Source organism: Balaenoptera borealis (assembly GCF_965194805.1).
Source record: "Balaenoptera borealis genome assembly, chromosome: 13".
NCBI classification, from domain to species: domain Eukaryota; kingdom Metazoa; phylum Chordata; class Mammalia; order Artiodactyla; family Balaenopteridae; genus Balaenoptera; species Balaenoptera borealis.
In genome coordinates this window covers 57,704,989-57,720,493 of record NC_138870.1, presented here as the reverse complement: position 1 = coordinate 57,720,493, position 15,505 = coordinate 57,704,989, and the positions used below count along the sequence as shown (strand labels likewise).

The following is a 15,505-nucleotide window of genomic DNA, read 5'->3' as shown; positions in this document are numbered from 1 at the left end:
GAGCAAGAAATGGGTAAAATTTATAAAAATAAACCCAACAAAACTTTAACTGAGGACACAAGGCAAGATTGGAATAAATAGAGAAACGACCATGTCCTAAGGTAGGACAACTTATATTGTAAAATTACCAATCCTCTCCAAGGTGATATGGAAACAATGCAATTCCAATTGGAACTTTGATGTTTTAAGTATTTCAAATTAATGAGTAAGAGGGGGAGCAGGACACTTGGCTATCCATGAGGAAAAGAGTAAAGTTTGTCTTATCTTACCCAACTTATAAAACTAAGTTTCAAATTGATTAAAGAGCCCAATGTCAAAAAAAATAAAATTATAAAATCATTTGAAGGATATGTGAAAGAAGTCTTTTAAAATCCTGGAGTGAGGGACTTCCCTGGTGGTCCAGTGGTTAAGACTCCGCACTCTGAATGCACGGGGCCCGGATTCGATCCCTGGTCAGGGAACCAGATCCCGAACGCTGCAACTAAGAGCCTGTGTGCTGCAACTAAAGGAGCCCGCATGCCGCCACTAAAAAAGATCCTGCAAGTGGCAACGAAGATCCCACGTGCCGCAACTAAGACCCGGAGCAGCCAAATAAATAAACAAACAAAAAAAATCCTGGAGTGAGAATTACCTTTCTGCACCTGATATTAGAATCTTTTTGTAACAGACTCACAGACATAGAGAACAGACATGTGGTTTCCAAGGGGGAGGGGGGGCAGGATGGAGTGGGAGTTTGGGGTTAGCAGCTGTAAACTATTATATATGGAATGGATAAACAACAAGGTCCTACTGTATGGCACAGGGAACTATATTCAATATCCTGTGATAAACCATAGTGGAAAAGAATATAAAAAAGAATATATATATATATATATAACGGAATCACTTTGCGGTACAGCAGAAATTAACACAACATTGTAAATCAAGTATACTTCAACAAAAAAGAATCTTTTTCTATAAGAAAAAGATTGACAGATTTCACTGTATAAAAATGAAAAACTTTAGTATGCTTTAAGACAGATTAAAACAAAACAAAATGAAAAATTAAAGAGTAGAGTGGAAGAAAATAATCACTGCAGATAAACGATTTCTGTCCATCCTGGTCAGTGAGCTCCTATGAATTGCTAACATTTATCAGGCATTTCTCTTTGTGCCTGGCATTGTTCTAAGTGCTTTTTAATTTTAAGCCATTTAAAATTCTACAACAACCCTACGGGTTGTAGCGTCATCGTCATTTTATTGGTGAGGAAACAAGTACAGAGAGGTTAATTAAATTCTCCAGCATCATGTACCTACTAAGGGGTGGAGATGGGATTTGAATCCAGCTGGGCTGGCTCCAGCTTCTGTTCTCTCAACTACTCTCTTGCTTATAAAGCAAAAGCGAACAAACAAATAAGCAAAAAGAACAACCCACGTGAAAAATAAGCAAAAGGAAAAAAGAAATTTCATGGAGGAAGAAATACAGTGGTTTACAAATGTGTGAAAATATGCTAAACCTCATGAGTCATCCAAGAAACGAAAATTAAAAGAACATGAAATGTCACCTTTTGCCCTCTAGAGTGGTAAAAAAAATTTATTTTTAAAAGACTGTAATAAGGAGATAACATTAAAACTAAAAAATTGAATTATGGTAATTGGTAAGGATTTGTAGTTACTGACACATACTTTGGTGGTGGGAAATAGGTGGCTTTGACACTTTAAGGAAGGCAATTTGGAGGTATTAATCAAAATGAAATTCGCACACCTTTAGATTAGCAATTTACTTTTGGGAATTTAGTTAACTATTCTTTCAGCAATATACACAGATGTGATGGAGCTATACAACAGTGTGACTGAAACATTAGAAATAGTGCAGTAGATCTATATATTCTGATATGAGAAAATATCCAGAGTAATGGGTATAGCTGATATATTTGGGTTAAAAAATTCATACATCTGTGTCAAGAGCAAGCCCCTCCGTATACTCTCGGGGACTGGTGCTTTTCTCGGAGTCTCTGTGGTGGCTTTCTAGAATACCCCTGACTTTTCTAGTCTTAGTCCCTCTACAGGAGGGATTAGTATTGAGTGTCTGCTGGGGTTGCCTGTACTTATGACCCCTCTGGACACAAGGGTCCCTTCTCCAGCTCAGATCGTCTTTGATGTTGCTAATAAATGTTTGTCCCTTTGCCCCAGTTCCCACTGCTGATGTAGGTTTGCTCACATAGATGTATTTTTATTTCCTGGGTCATTTCAATGAGATTATAGGAGAGAGGCAGCTGGAAAGACGTGTTCAAGCCACTGTATTACCTGTAATGTTTTTCATACCTTCTTTTCCCCTCCATTTCCTCTAACTACTTAGGGATATTTTGGGAGTTGTAATGCCAAATAACTAAACATTTGGAAGAGTGCATATCTGGAATTTTGCCAGAACCAATTAAAAAAGCAAAGTTTTGATACAGAAACTGATAGAGTGTGGTAAAAATGAATGAAAACTTATTTAAGGAACATAGTTTATTTCGCATAGTTAGAATGGACTTTATCTGTCTGCTTAAGACTGTGCAAGGATTTTAATTGAATACAGCTCTTTTACTGTACCAGTGACTAAAATAGGTCTGTTTTTAAAGAGCATGTGATATACGGTGATTATCATCAATAAAGCCAGCAGGAAGCAAGGAGATGGAAATGGTCCCAATGAAGACAAGAAGGTATTGTCACTCATTAACGGGGAACATATCCATCAGCCTTGCAAATAATTAGAGATATTGAAAATCACAACTGAAAGAGCATATGGGGAGCTCTGCATTAAAAAAATAAGTTCATATTTGTATATTTCACCTGAGTTTATAATGTGCTTTCACATACATCATCTCATAGGATCCTTACAACCATCCAGGTGAGGTGAGCAGTGTATTATTATCCCTACTGTGTAGATGAAGAAATTGCTAGTCAAGTGGTTAAAAGATTTAAGGTCACACATTTAGTTAGTAGAAATTCTCATATATAAAAGCTTTTAAATCAGATCAGTTTTTTTTTTTTAAATTTTATTTATTTATTTATTTAGGCTGCATTGGGTCTTCATTGCTGCATGCGGGCTTTCTCTAGTTGCAGTGAGCAGGGGCTACTCCTTGTTGTGGTGAGCGGGCTTCTCATTGCTGTGGCTTCTCTTGTTGTGGAAAACGGGCTCTAGGCGCACTGGCTTCAGTAGTTGTAGCATGTGGGCTCAGTAGTTGTGGCTCGTGGGCTCTAGAGCACAGGCTCAGTAGTTGTAGCGCATGGGCTTAGTTGCTCCGCAGCATGTGGGATCTTCCCAGACCAGGGATCGAACCTGTGTCCCCTGCATTGGCAGGTGGATTCTTAACCACTGTGCCACCAGGGAAGTCCCCAGTTTTTTTTTTAAATATGAAACTTTCAACAGCTATAGGGGCAAATTAATACATGGTGATATTTTTGCACATTACTAAGTTTTTTCACATAAAAGACCAAACTAATGTAATTCGTTGAACTTTCATAATATTTCCATTGAGATTCAATCACAATGGCAAACCCTGAAATTGGCCATCAATCCTGAAATTCCTAAAAAAGCTGGGAGACATACCAAACTTCTTTTCCCCAGCCTAAGAGAAACTAGTAAAGCAAAAGAGAGCATAGGCTTATATGCTAATTCAAAGTGTGGTGTCCTGTTCTTCATCTATTCATTTTCCATTTTATTGATTTTCTTGAGAATCTGTGTTTGTAGGTGAATAGGAGTAAGCTGAACATAGGTGATTAACAAGTATTTGTTGGACACCCCTTATGTACCTAATGAATAAAGAAATGTACATAGCACTTAACAAAACATCTGGGATGATTGATATAAGAGAAAAAAGAAGTGGTCATGATTCCTGAGAAACATAGAATGTAAATAGGTAGAACTAAAGTGAAGGAGAAAAAGCACAAAATGATATGTGGAGAAGTATGAAATAATTTAGGCCATATAAAATACATCACTAATAGGAGAAACAGAGTAAATGGTCAAAGCAGAACTGGGCCAGTCTTAGAAAACTATCTTCAGTTGATGAATGTTGAACCAAAATTTGGAATTGGTTTTAGTCTAGGATTAATGGACATGAGTGAGATTGATTTCTTTGGTGTGGCAGGAAGCATGGGGCCAAGGGAGGGATGGTAAGTACAAAGGGATTGCGAGGAAAGATAAACACATATCTCTAGTGACTTGGGAAGTGATTTAAAGAAGTGAATCTGGAAAGACAAACTTAAATACACAATCTGTGACTCGTTTTTTTAAAAAACAAATCCTTTAAAAATGTTAGGGAAGGCTTGTTGTTTGAGAAGAACCATGTTCTGCATGAAACAGTTTGAAATTTCTTTTTGTTTTTGTTTTGTTTTGTTTTAATTTTTATTTTATATTGGAGTATAGTTGATTAACCATGTTGTGTTAGTTTCAGGTGTACAGCAAAGTGATTCAGTTATACATATACATGTATCTATTCTTTTTCAAATTCTTTTCCCATTTAGGTTATTACAGAATATGGAGCAGAGTTCCCTGTGCTATACAGTATCCTTGTTGGTTATCTATTTTAAATATAGTAGTGTGTACATGTCAATCCCAAACTCCCATTTTATCTCCCCCCCCCCACCTTTCCCCTTTGGTAACTGTAATGAAACTTGTTTTTGGTATTGATGATAGTGGGTAGCAGAGCTTAAATAAAAGACAAATAGCCAATATATATAATACATCAATAATCATATACTTAACAAATTAGTGCAACATACAAATGTCTCATTTCTGTAAGCTGACAAGTAATTGAAATAACATGGACATTTTTTGGACCATGTGTATATTTGAGATGTGCAGATGTGCATCAAGGAGGCAGTTGTGACAAGCTCTTGACTTGGAGTCAGTGGCCTGGGCTTCAGATCTTGGCTCTAATATTGATACTTAATATACCTATAACTTTGGGTAAGCTGCTTAGACGTATTCAAAGTCAATGTTACAGGTTCTGTGAGGATCAAATAAGATAATGTACGTGGAATTACCTGGCCTATGGTAGACACTCAATGTGTTTTTCTAGCTTTATTGTTTGCCTCAAGAAGTGGTGGGTCTTTATAGAGAATGTTGTAAGGCTTGGGTGGGAACAGAGATGAAGATGGAACATCTTTTAGGTGAAGCATGAAGCATGCCTTTTATATCCTCTCCATAGATGCATTCAGTATGTTCCAAAACTCTAAACATCACTCCTTTTCTGGAAGTGGTCTGGGTGGAAATAGGCCTGCTCTTAGCCAATCACAAGGATTGACCTTTTACTGCACAAAGCAAACATTTACAAAAAATAGCTTCCCCCCCCACCTCAGAACTTAGTTTATTGTAGAAAATTTTGGAAAATCCAGAATGTGAAGACCATCTGTAATCGCACTAGCCAGAGAAACCTATTTTGGTGAATTTTCTTCCGATCTCTTTTATATAACATATATCTAAATTGGAATCAACCATACATATCTTTTGTAACCTGATTTTTTTCATCTTTCACTATACACAAAGCATATTCTTATGTCATTGTACGTAAGAATTTTTTTAATGTAACTTTGAATGGTTATGTAGTATCCTATAGTATAGCTCTACCAATAATTTATCTAATTTTTCCCTATTTTAGAGGCTATTTAGAATATTTGCCATAATACATAGCACTGTAACGATATGTAAATCCCTGATTTCTTTAAAATAGATTTCAAGAAATGGAATTATTACTTCAAAAATTAAAACCCCTTTAAGCCTCTTAACTCATATTGAAAAATTATCCTGTGGAAAGGCTGTACTCCTGTCAGCAGTGTATGAGACTCAGTATTTCCTAGAACCCTAAGCATTTCTGTGAAGACTTCCTTCACAAGAGATTGCCACGCCTATCTGTGCTGATTAATTTCTGGAAACCTTTATTAATGGTCATTTACTAAAAATCATTGCCATTGTATTTAAGGCTTTTCATTTCTTGCTTATCTTCCTCATAATTTACATGTTTTCTTTTAAAAACAGCAAACCAGTAAAAGCGTTAATAAAACTAAAATGGAGATTTAATTTCTCAGATTAAAATTGAGACAGGCTGACAAATTCAGACTTGTGGGAAGACTGGATGGATGGTTGCCTGGGAAATATTTTATGAATCACTGTTTTTAAAACCTCCAGAGCCAGGAAGAAGGGGCTGATTAGCTGGGATGGGCTATCATATTCCCATTTCATATATTTCTAGAAATAGCACAGTTTTGTGCACGTGTTAAATGGTCCAAAATTAATTAATGATGATAAAACCAGGAGATGAGTTGCTTTAGGCAAATTTGGTCCCCTGACCTCGTCATGAACCTCTGTTAAGTAGGATGAGCAATCCTTCACCAATCTCTTATGTGTTTGTATTTACCTGTGTATATGTCTGTCTCCTTCACTGGCTAGTAGAGTTCCTTGAGATGGAGAATGAGTGTTTTCATGTTAGTTTTAGAGCTGTAGGACTGGAGAACAATATCTGTAAGAGAATCATGTAGGTGAATGATTACTTGATGGCTGGCTAGTAAAGGACTTTTTGAGCATAATAGCAATGGAAGAAAACCCCAAGGAAATTATTAAAAGATTTGAATATATGAAAAGTTAAAATGTGTCTATACTGCCCCCTCCTCCATAAACATCCAAGCCCATAAACAAACTTACATGACAAAACAAATAGGGAAAAATAGTTTCAATAAAATCAACAGCAAGAGATTTAACGCCTTTACTATATAAAGAACTCATAAAAATCAATAAGAAAACTATTGAGCCCAATAGTTAAATGGACAAAGGACAAGAATACATAATTCACCAAAGAGAAAATAGAAATGACTAACAAATATTAAAAATGCCCAACTTTACTTTTTTCAATTTTTTTTATCGTGGTAAAATACACATAACTTTCATCATCTTAATCATTTTTAAGTGACAATTCAGTGGCCTAAAGCTGTTTTAATTGAAGAAATGCAGAACAAAACAATCAGATACCATTTTTTGATTATTAAATGAAAAAAATCTCTTCAAAAATGATAATAAACCTAGCAAAAGCAGAGTTAATAGAAATGTATTTTGGTACCTTTCTGGAAAGCAATTTGGGAATATGTATCAAAATCTTGAAAGTATATTAACGCATATATGTGGAATCTAGAAAAGTGATACAGATGAACCTGTTTGCATAGCAGAAATAGAGACACAGACGTAGAGAACAAATGTATAGACACCAAGGGGGGAAAGGGAGGGATGGGATGAATTGGGAGATTGGGATTGACATATATACACTAACTAATATGTATAAAATAGATAACTAATGAGAACCTGCTGTATAGCACAGGGAACTCTACTTCACTTTCCTGTACAGTAGAAACTAACGCAACATTGTAAAACAACTATACCCCAATTAAAAAAACAAAAATCTTGAAAGATGTTTATACTCTTTGACACAAGAGTCCCACTTTTAGAAATTTATTCTAAGGAAACAATGTGAAAGGTGAGTAAAGATGTTTATAATACACAATGCTATTTATCTTACCAAAATACTAGAAAAATTTAAAAATTCAACAGTGAGAGATAATTAAATACATTTAAGCCAGATAATGGATTACATATTCATTAAAATAATGTTAATGGAAAAAATTTAATAACATGGCAAAATACTTAGAATTTGAATTGGAGAGTATTTATAAAGTAGACATTTATACATACTTGTATATGTGCATAGAAAAATTACTAGAAAGAAATATACCAGTCTATTAGCAAGAACTATTTCTGGATAGTGGAATTACAAATGATTTCTCCTTCATAGTCTATGTATTATTGAGCTTTTAACAATGATAATGTATTGCAAGTATAACTTGAATTTAACCGTAGAGATTTATCTTAGAGAAAGTTGGTTAAAGAAAAGCAAGGAATAAGCAAAAGGTGGAAGGGGACATGAGAGACATTTGAAAGCTATATGCTGCAGGAAAGAGGTAGTGAAGAGGGAGAAGTTAAAGGTCTGAGGAGAGGTTCTCCTTGGGGCTGAGGTCCGAGGGTATAGGGTTGGGTGAGACCTGAGGGGGCATCCTCTTCCACTGAGCTGTGAAGGAGGAACATGCAGACGAGTTAGTCAGTGGGAATAAGGAAACGGCAAGATTTTTGCTTGATGACTGCTATTATCCCTCAAAGAGAAACAAGTGAGATTCTCTGCTGGGCATCTTCAGTGAAGCTTGAGAAAAGTGTGAAGTCTGAATTTGCCACTGAACAGAAAGGAAGGAGCTCATGTGTTATTTCCCTCCAAAACCCGATCCTTACTCTTATTCCTCTGATCAGCAGTTGGCACCAATGAACCAAGACAAAAATCTAGAAATTATCTTCCCCACTCTTATTGCTCAACAAAGTTCTCATACTTCAACCCCCTAAATATCTCTGGAACCAGTCTTCTCTCCATCTCTTCTCCATCTTCTTGCTGGGGTTGCTGCAGTAGATTCCAAACTAGTCTCTCTAGGCTCATTTGTCTCTTCTAACTCCCCATCCACCCATCATACTGTTGCCAGACCCATCTTTCAAAAACCCAATAAGGCATTTTGTTGTGTCTGTATTTAAAATACTTTAAGGTCTTCAGTTGCCTTTAAGATAAAATCCAAATTCCTCTGCAGGATATGAAAAGCACTTCTTGATCTTGTTCTTGTACTTTTCAACTTTAATTTTTTCTCATCATTTATTTATCCATCCATCCTTCCATTGATTTAAATGCCTACCATATGCTAGCAAATGTGCAGGCTAGGTGCTACTGAAATAATACAAAGAAGTCTAGACATGGTATTTGTGTAAGAGCAACTTATGGTCTGGTGAGGAAAATAAATCTAAATAGCTGTGATAAATGTTATAGTCATCACAGTATATACAAGGTGTACTGAATACACAAAGGAATGGGTGTCAGGTCTCTGAAGGAGGGGTTGGGCAGGGAGATGAAGTCAGAAAAAGTTTCTTGAACTGAATCTTGAAAGGTAAGTAAATTTTGGGGTCTTTTTTTTGGTGGAGAAGATGGAAAAATGTATTTTGGGTAGAGGCATTAGTGTGAGCAAAGGCGTGGAGCACAGAGTGCAAGTGTGTGAAAGAGAAGGAGGCCAGGGCCAGATGCTGGAGTTCCAGGCTCTGTCTGAAGGCAGTGGGAAATAATTGACAAGTTTTAGACAGAAGAGTAAATGAATTAGATTTGGGACTTAAAAAGATCTGGTTGACTATAGAGTGGAGGATGGACTGGAGGGGTGTAAGATACTGGAGGCAGTGAGGCCATCTGGAAGGTTGTTATTTAGAGGAGAGATGATGAAGGCCTATGGGCGGAACTAAGGAAAGAAAGTGGGGTGCTTTAGAAACGTTAAGGGGGCATTATGTTCTACAGCAATGCATCTAAAAGTACGGTTCCTGAACTGATGACAGTCTATGAATTGTTTGTTACCATCTGCTGTGAGATAAATACAGAAATTGAGAGTAAGAATTAAGGAATCAGGGACTTCCCTGGTGGCGCAGCGGTTAAGAATCCGCCTGCCAATGCAGGGGACACGGGTTCAATCCCCTGGTCTGGGAAGATCCCACATGCTGCGGAGCAACTAAGCCCGTGCGCCACAACTACTGAGCCTGTGCTCTATAGTCCACGAGCCACAACTACTGAGTCCACGTGCCTAGAGCCTGTGCTCTGCAACAAGAGAAGCCACCGCAATGAGAAGCGTGCGCACCGCATCGAAGAGTAGCCCCCACTCGCCACAACTAAAGCCCGCACAGCAACAAAGACCCAATGCAGCCAAAAATAAATAAATAAATAAATAAATTAAATTAAATAAAAAAGAATTAAGAAACATTTGTAGCAAGTTAAAGGAGTAATTTTACATTTGCAAAATCTAACAGAGAACAAATTGGACTTGGATTTTGTAGATCTTTGCTTTTTATTTCATTTTTCTAGTTACTCATCTTTATTGTATTTTATAAAAGCATTGGACCACATGGGCAGGAAATACGAAGTGGACCACACTTGGCTGACAAGCACTCACCTACAGGACTTAGTGACTGAATGAATATGGGAGTAGGTGGAAGGAAGGAGTGTAATATGACTCTTGGGTCTGATAACTGGAGTGGTAGGTACAGAAAGTTACAGAAGCAAACATTTTTTAAAAAAGATGTTAAATTCCCACTTCCCTATTGTTTCATGCAACAGTCATATTTTTAAAAATGCATTTGGGGAAACATGTCACAATCTTTTATTCCTCTAGGTTTTTGCGTGCACCATTTTCTCTACCAGAAACATTCCTCACTCCCTTCTTCACTTGGCTAATACTTAATATAAAGACAAACGTTGTAAATTCATTTATGTATCATCAACATTGCACTAAATGCCTTACATTTATTATTTTTTTAATCCTCACAATAACCCTGTGAAGGAGGGGTCTGGTTTTGCAGATGAGAAAACTGAGATTTAGAGAGGTTAGGCAATTTGTTCAAGGTTATCCAGCTAGTAAACTAGTGGAGCTGGGCTTTGAACCCAAGAAATCCAACTCAGGAACCCATGTGCTTAATCACTGAAACGTACTGCCTCATGAAGACTCAGCTCAACTGTCACCTCTTCCAGGAATTTTTCCTTGTTGCCCTTACTTATGGGTGCATCTCCTGTGTTCCCACAAAGCACACGCACATGTCTATCTCCATTATGGCACTTGCCATTCCCTATTACAAGCGTGTGTTTGTTTGTTGCTTCCTTTTTTTCCCCTAAGCTGTGAGCTCCCTGAGGGCAGGAAGGATTCCTTACATCCCTGAATCCTCAATCCAGAGCACAGTGCCCGGTATTCAGGAGGAGCTTGGTAACTGTTGAATAAATGGAGGCATGAGAAAACCTAATATGTTATTGGTAGGATGTTGGATGAGGCCAGAAAATAGAGAATCTGGGCTAAACCTGTGCAGGAAGCTTGGGGTCAGATCGTGAAGAGTGCTATGCTGGGTTTAGAAACTTGCAAGCAACAGTCACAAAATCCTTTATTCTTTTCACATCCATGGATATTATACTTTTCAAGGTATAACTCTGCAATGGGAACACTAACCAGAGTTGTGCTAGCACATGTTTAACAGCTGCTTCCTTCCCTTTCCCTGCCAAAAGCTCTGATTTGTTGTATGTTTTTCAATTTTATTTTTTAATTGAAGTCTAGTTGATTTACAATGTTGTGCCAATCTCAGCTGTACAGCAAAGTGACTCGGTTACACACATATAATTTTGTGTTTTTTTTAATTACTTAATTTTCAAAACTTTTTCTTTTATACTGGAGTATAGTTGATTAACAATGTTGTGATAGTTTCAGGTGTACAGCAAAGTGACTCAGTTATACACATGTAACGTTGTGTTTTTTTGTTTGTTTTTTTAAATTACTTAATTTAAAAAACTTTTTATTTTATACTGGAGTATAGTTGATTAACAATGTTGTGATAGTTTCAGGTGTACAGCAAAGTGATTCAGTTATACATATACGTGTATCTATTCTTTTTCAAATTCTTTTCCCATTTAAGCTGTTACATGATACTGAGCAGAGTTCCCTGCGCTATGCAGTAGGTCCTTATTGGAAGGGATAGTTAGGGAGTTTGAGATTGACATGTACACACTGCTATATTTAAAATGGATAACCAACAAAGTTGTGTTTTTTTTTATTTCCATGGTGTACATGCTTCTGTCACTGCCAATTTCTTTTTAAAAAAATTTTATGTATATATATGTATATGTATTACTGAAACACAGTTGTACAATGTTATACTAGTTTCAGGTGTACTACTTAAGGATTTGATGTTTGCATACATTATGAAATGATCACCACAATAAGTCTAGTAACCATCTGTCCCCATATGAATTTGTTACAGTATCATTGACCATATTCCTTATCTGTCACAGTCCATTTCAAGCTACCAGTGTGACGTTACTGAACATGGATGTGGGAAGAGATCCACAGTATTATGCCATTAAAAAATATTTCCGGGCTTTCCTGGTGGCGCAGTGGTTGAGAATCTGCCTGCCAATGCAGGGGACACGGGTTCGAGCCCTGGTCTGGGAAGATCCCACATGCCACGGAGCAACTGGGCCCGTGCACCACAACTGCTGAGCCTGCGCGTCTGTAGCCTGTGCTCCGCAACAAGAGAGGCCGCGATAGTGAGAGGCCCGCGCACCGCGATGAAGAGTGGCCCCCGCTCGCCGCAACTGGAGAAAGCCCTCGCACAGAAACGAAGACCCAACACAGCCAGAAATAATTAATTAATTAATTAATTAATTAATTTAAAAAATCCCCCCCCACAGTTACAATAGACATAGATGACCTGAAGAGCACAGGTAAGAGTAACATGTAGTGAAATAATTAGGAGGTAATGAGTTTTGAGTGTTTATTACCTTTGTTTTTACTATGTTGTTAAGTTTATGTAATTTGATTTTTAATAATGACGGTGTTTAACAGCTGGCTTACAAAATTCCTTCAATTTTAACAATCGGCTCTCATGATTGGATAGGAGCTGACTCCTCCACACCACTGTCATTACTCCCTTTCCCTACAGATTCATGCCAGCCCAGTCTCCTGGGACTGGTCTTCTTCCTAAGCAGGTCACTTATACGAAGCCCTGGGTCAGTGGCTTTCTTTTTTCTTTTTTTTTAATAAACTTATTTATTTAATTTATTTATTTTTGGCTGTGTTGGGTCTTCGTTTCTGTGCGAGGGCTTTCTCTAGTTGCGGCGAGCGGGGGCCACTCTTCATCGCGGTGCGCAGGCCTCTCACTGTCGCGGCCTCTCTTGTGCGGAGCACAGGCTCCAGACGCGCAGGCTCAGCAGTTGTGGTGCACGGGCCCAGTTGCTCCGCGGCATGTGGGGCCTTCCCCGACCAGGGCTCGAACCCGCGTCCCCTGCATTGGCGGGCGGATTCTCAACCACTGCACCACCAGGGAAGCTCTGGGTCAGTGGCTTTCTGAGGCGGCATTAGCTCTCTCGTTGTATGTTCTAATCTTTGTGAGCCTCGCCCTCAGTACTCAAGTCTTTCTTTGTTTGCAACAACCAAGGTGTCCTACACAGACCACCATCCCTCCAGACACTGCTTTTTGTCCTGAAAGTAGTTTCCTTCTGATGCCTTCTTGACTCAGGGTTGATCAAATCATACAAGTTCTGCTCTGCACAGTGAGGCGCCGTTCACATATGGACTGCTTTCCTGACCGTCACATGCTACACTGCTTTCTGTTCCTTATTGCCCCACGCTACTGTCTCAATATGTGCCCTGGCATTTGGACTTGCTTTGACTCTATTTCCTGGTTCTTCTATCCTGCATATGCTCTTACTTTTGGATCTACCTTTGGATTCAAGGTTCCTTTTGCTTCAACAGCTGAAACCTGGTCTTATTCCATGATCTGATTATACGGCTGTCTGGCTTCCTGGCTTTGGCCTTGCCAACCACAACTCAAATCCAAATGCTGATAAACAGCAACATGAGAAAATGAGCTGACTTAAGCAGATATTACTGTTTTAGTGTGATCAATATCTGCCAATAGTTGCAAAAACCATGCTTGCCTTACTTCTAAACAACTCCTGGAGATTCAAGACTGCTGAGAGCTCTGAAGGGGGCCTAGGTTAAAATAATGGAGCAGCTGAATTAAACAAATGGCAGCTCTTCCCCAGCTGTCAGTTCAAAGAAGGTTCAGAGTAGATTGAGTAAATATGTAGGTCCTTTATCAATTGAGTTTCTCCTTGCCACTGCCCAGAGGAAGGACATATGGGATAAATCTAGGCTAAGCATTAAATGGTTTTGAAATGCACACTCTTATACTTTTCTGCTCTTTGAACCTAATAAAATCAAGGCTCTTCATTAAGAAAGGGGGCTTGGCGTTTCTCTTTGTGTTCAACTGATATTAATACTGGTAACCTAATAGTGATACAAAACTAATGTGAATAGATTTCAGCCTTGAATATTCTTGAATGATTTAGGAATCAATTTGCAAAAAATCACAAGGGAAAAAGCATGTTAAAAAAATTCAGTTGGTTCTCTCAATGGGAATAAAAACTTTTAGTTATTGGTTTAGGACTCATGCTGTTGGTTGGAGGTGAGGACTTGCTCAAGTGCCTCAGGCTTCATTGATGCTCTGTCCCTGCTTCAAGGTGACTGGGGCAGTTCCCAGACCAGGAAAAGGTTTCTGAGCTTATCATTGAACAGAGAGAATCCTTATTAACTCAAAGATTGATTTTCCCACATTCCAGGAGAGCAGTTATGTTTAATGACATACTAAATAACTGCCCTGGAATAGGAAGTTGGTTTTCTGAAGAACATTTTGATTCTCAGACTCTTTCCATAGAAGGAGAATTACTTTAAGTCTTTTCCTGGACAAGGTAGGGTTGGTAACAACTATTCCAAGAAATAAGTAAACAATTGAGTGAAGTTAGAGCTCTCTGAGTCTTACCTTCTTACCAAAGAAAAGATGCCCAGCAGGGCCAGCTTTGTGGATATGTGATGTGTACACACAGAGTCCTGCACTTAGAGGGGTTCTGCACTTGGCTTAATGCTGTTGCCATCTTGGAATTCTTAGTAATTTTTTCCAGTTTCATTTTCATTTTTCACTGGGTCCCGCAAATGATGGAGCTGGTCCTGATGGCAAGAGAGGTGGAAAAAAGGCTTTCAAAGAGGTCTTTGTTTTTGTTTTTGTTTTTTTTCTGTGAGGATGCTTCAGAACAATACTGAAAACATGCCTTGAAAAAAATGTTATAGTTTTTATTTATCCATCCAGGCAAGAGTAAACTGAGAACACGGCAATCACGAGTGGTGTTATACACATCCAAGTGCATGTAACAACAAACATTTATATGGTGCTCATTACCACGTGCCAGGCTTTGCATACATTAGCTCACTTAATCAGCATTTTATCCCCATTTTGCAGTTGCGGATACGAGGTACAGAGAGGGTGAGAAAATCACCAAAGTTCACATAGGTAAGTAAGTGGCAGAGCCTAGATATAAACCAAGGCAGTATGGCTTCAGAATGTTTTTTAATGTAATGTTCCTTCTTTCTACTAAATGGAATAATGACATTGGTTTGCTGAGAGATGCTTTTCAGTATTTCTGACTGTTCTGGTTATTACTTTTGAATTCAGAGAAAACTGATTAGCTAGGGCCCTTTAAAGGCTTAAGTCTACGTGCACTTGGAAACTAATAGTGAAATGCACCATAGGGCAAACACATCCTTTCCTTTGGAACATCAACTACTGACTATGTACTAAACATATCACACTGCAGTGTCTCATGACTGGCGTTCAATTTTGACTCAAAAGATTTTTAACTATGCTACTAAGCTTATATGCCAGAGGCCCCATGTTCACCCTTGGATATTTACACTACACTTTATTCCCTTCAAGGAATTGGAGTTTGGCTCATACTTGCTGGATATGTTAAATGATCCTGTAAAGCCATTTTTATATTAAAGAGTCTTCCTCAACTTCATTTTTCAAAATCTATGTAGGTACCAGAGCATATTG

At 38.1% G+C, this 15,505-nt stretch overlaps 1 long non-coding RNA gene across 1 annotated transcript in view; it reads right to left on the bottom strand.

The window, feature by feature from the left end:
* The window catches only part of LOC309610289, a 33,069-nt gene extending 21,719 nt beyond the window's left edge, over positions 1–11,350 (bottom strand). The window contains exon 1 of the long non-coding RNA XR_014233817.1: positions 6,384–11,350. This is a non-coding gene — a long non-coding RNA (uncharacterized lncRNA). The remainder of the gene's footprint in view (positions 1–6,383) is intronic.
* Positions 11,351–15,505: the final 4,155 nt, after the last annotated feature.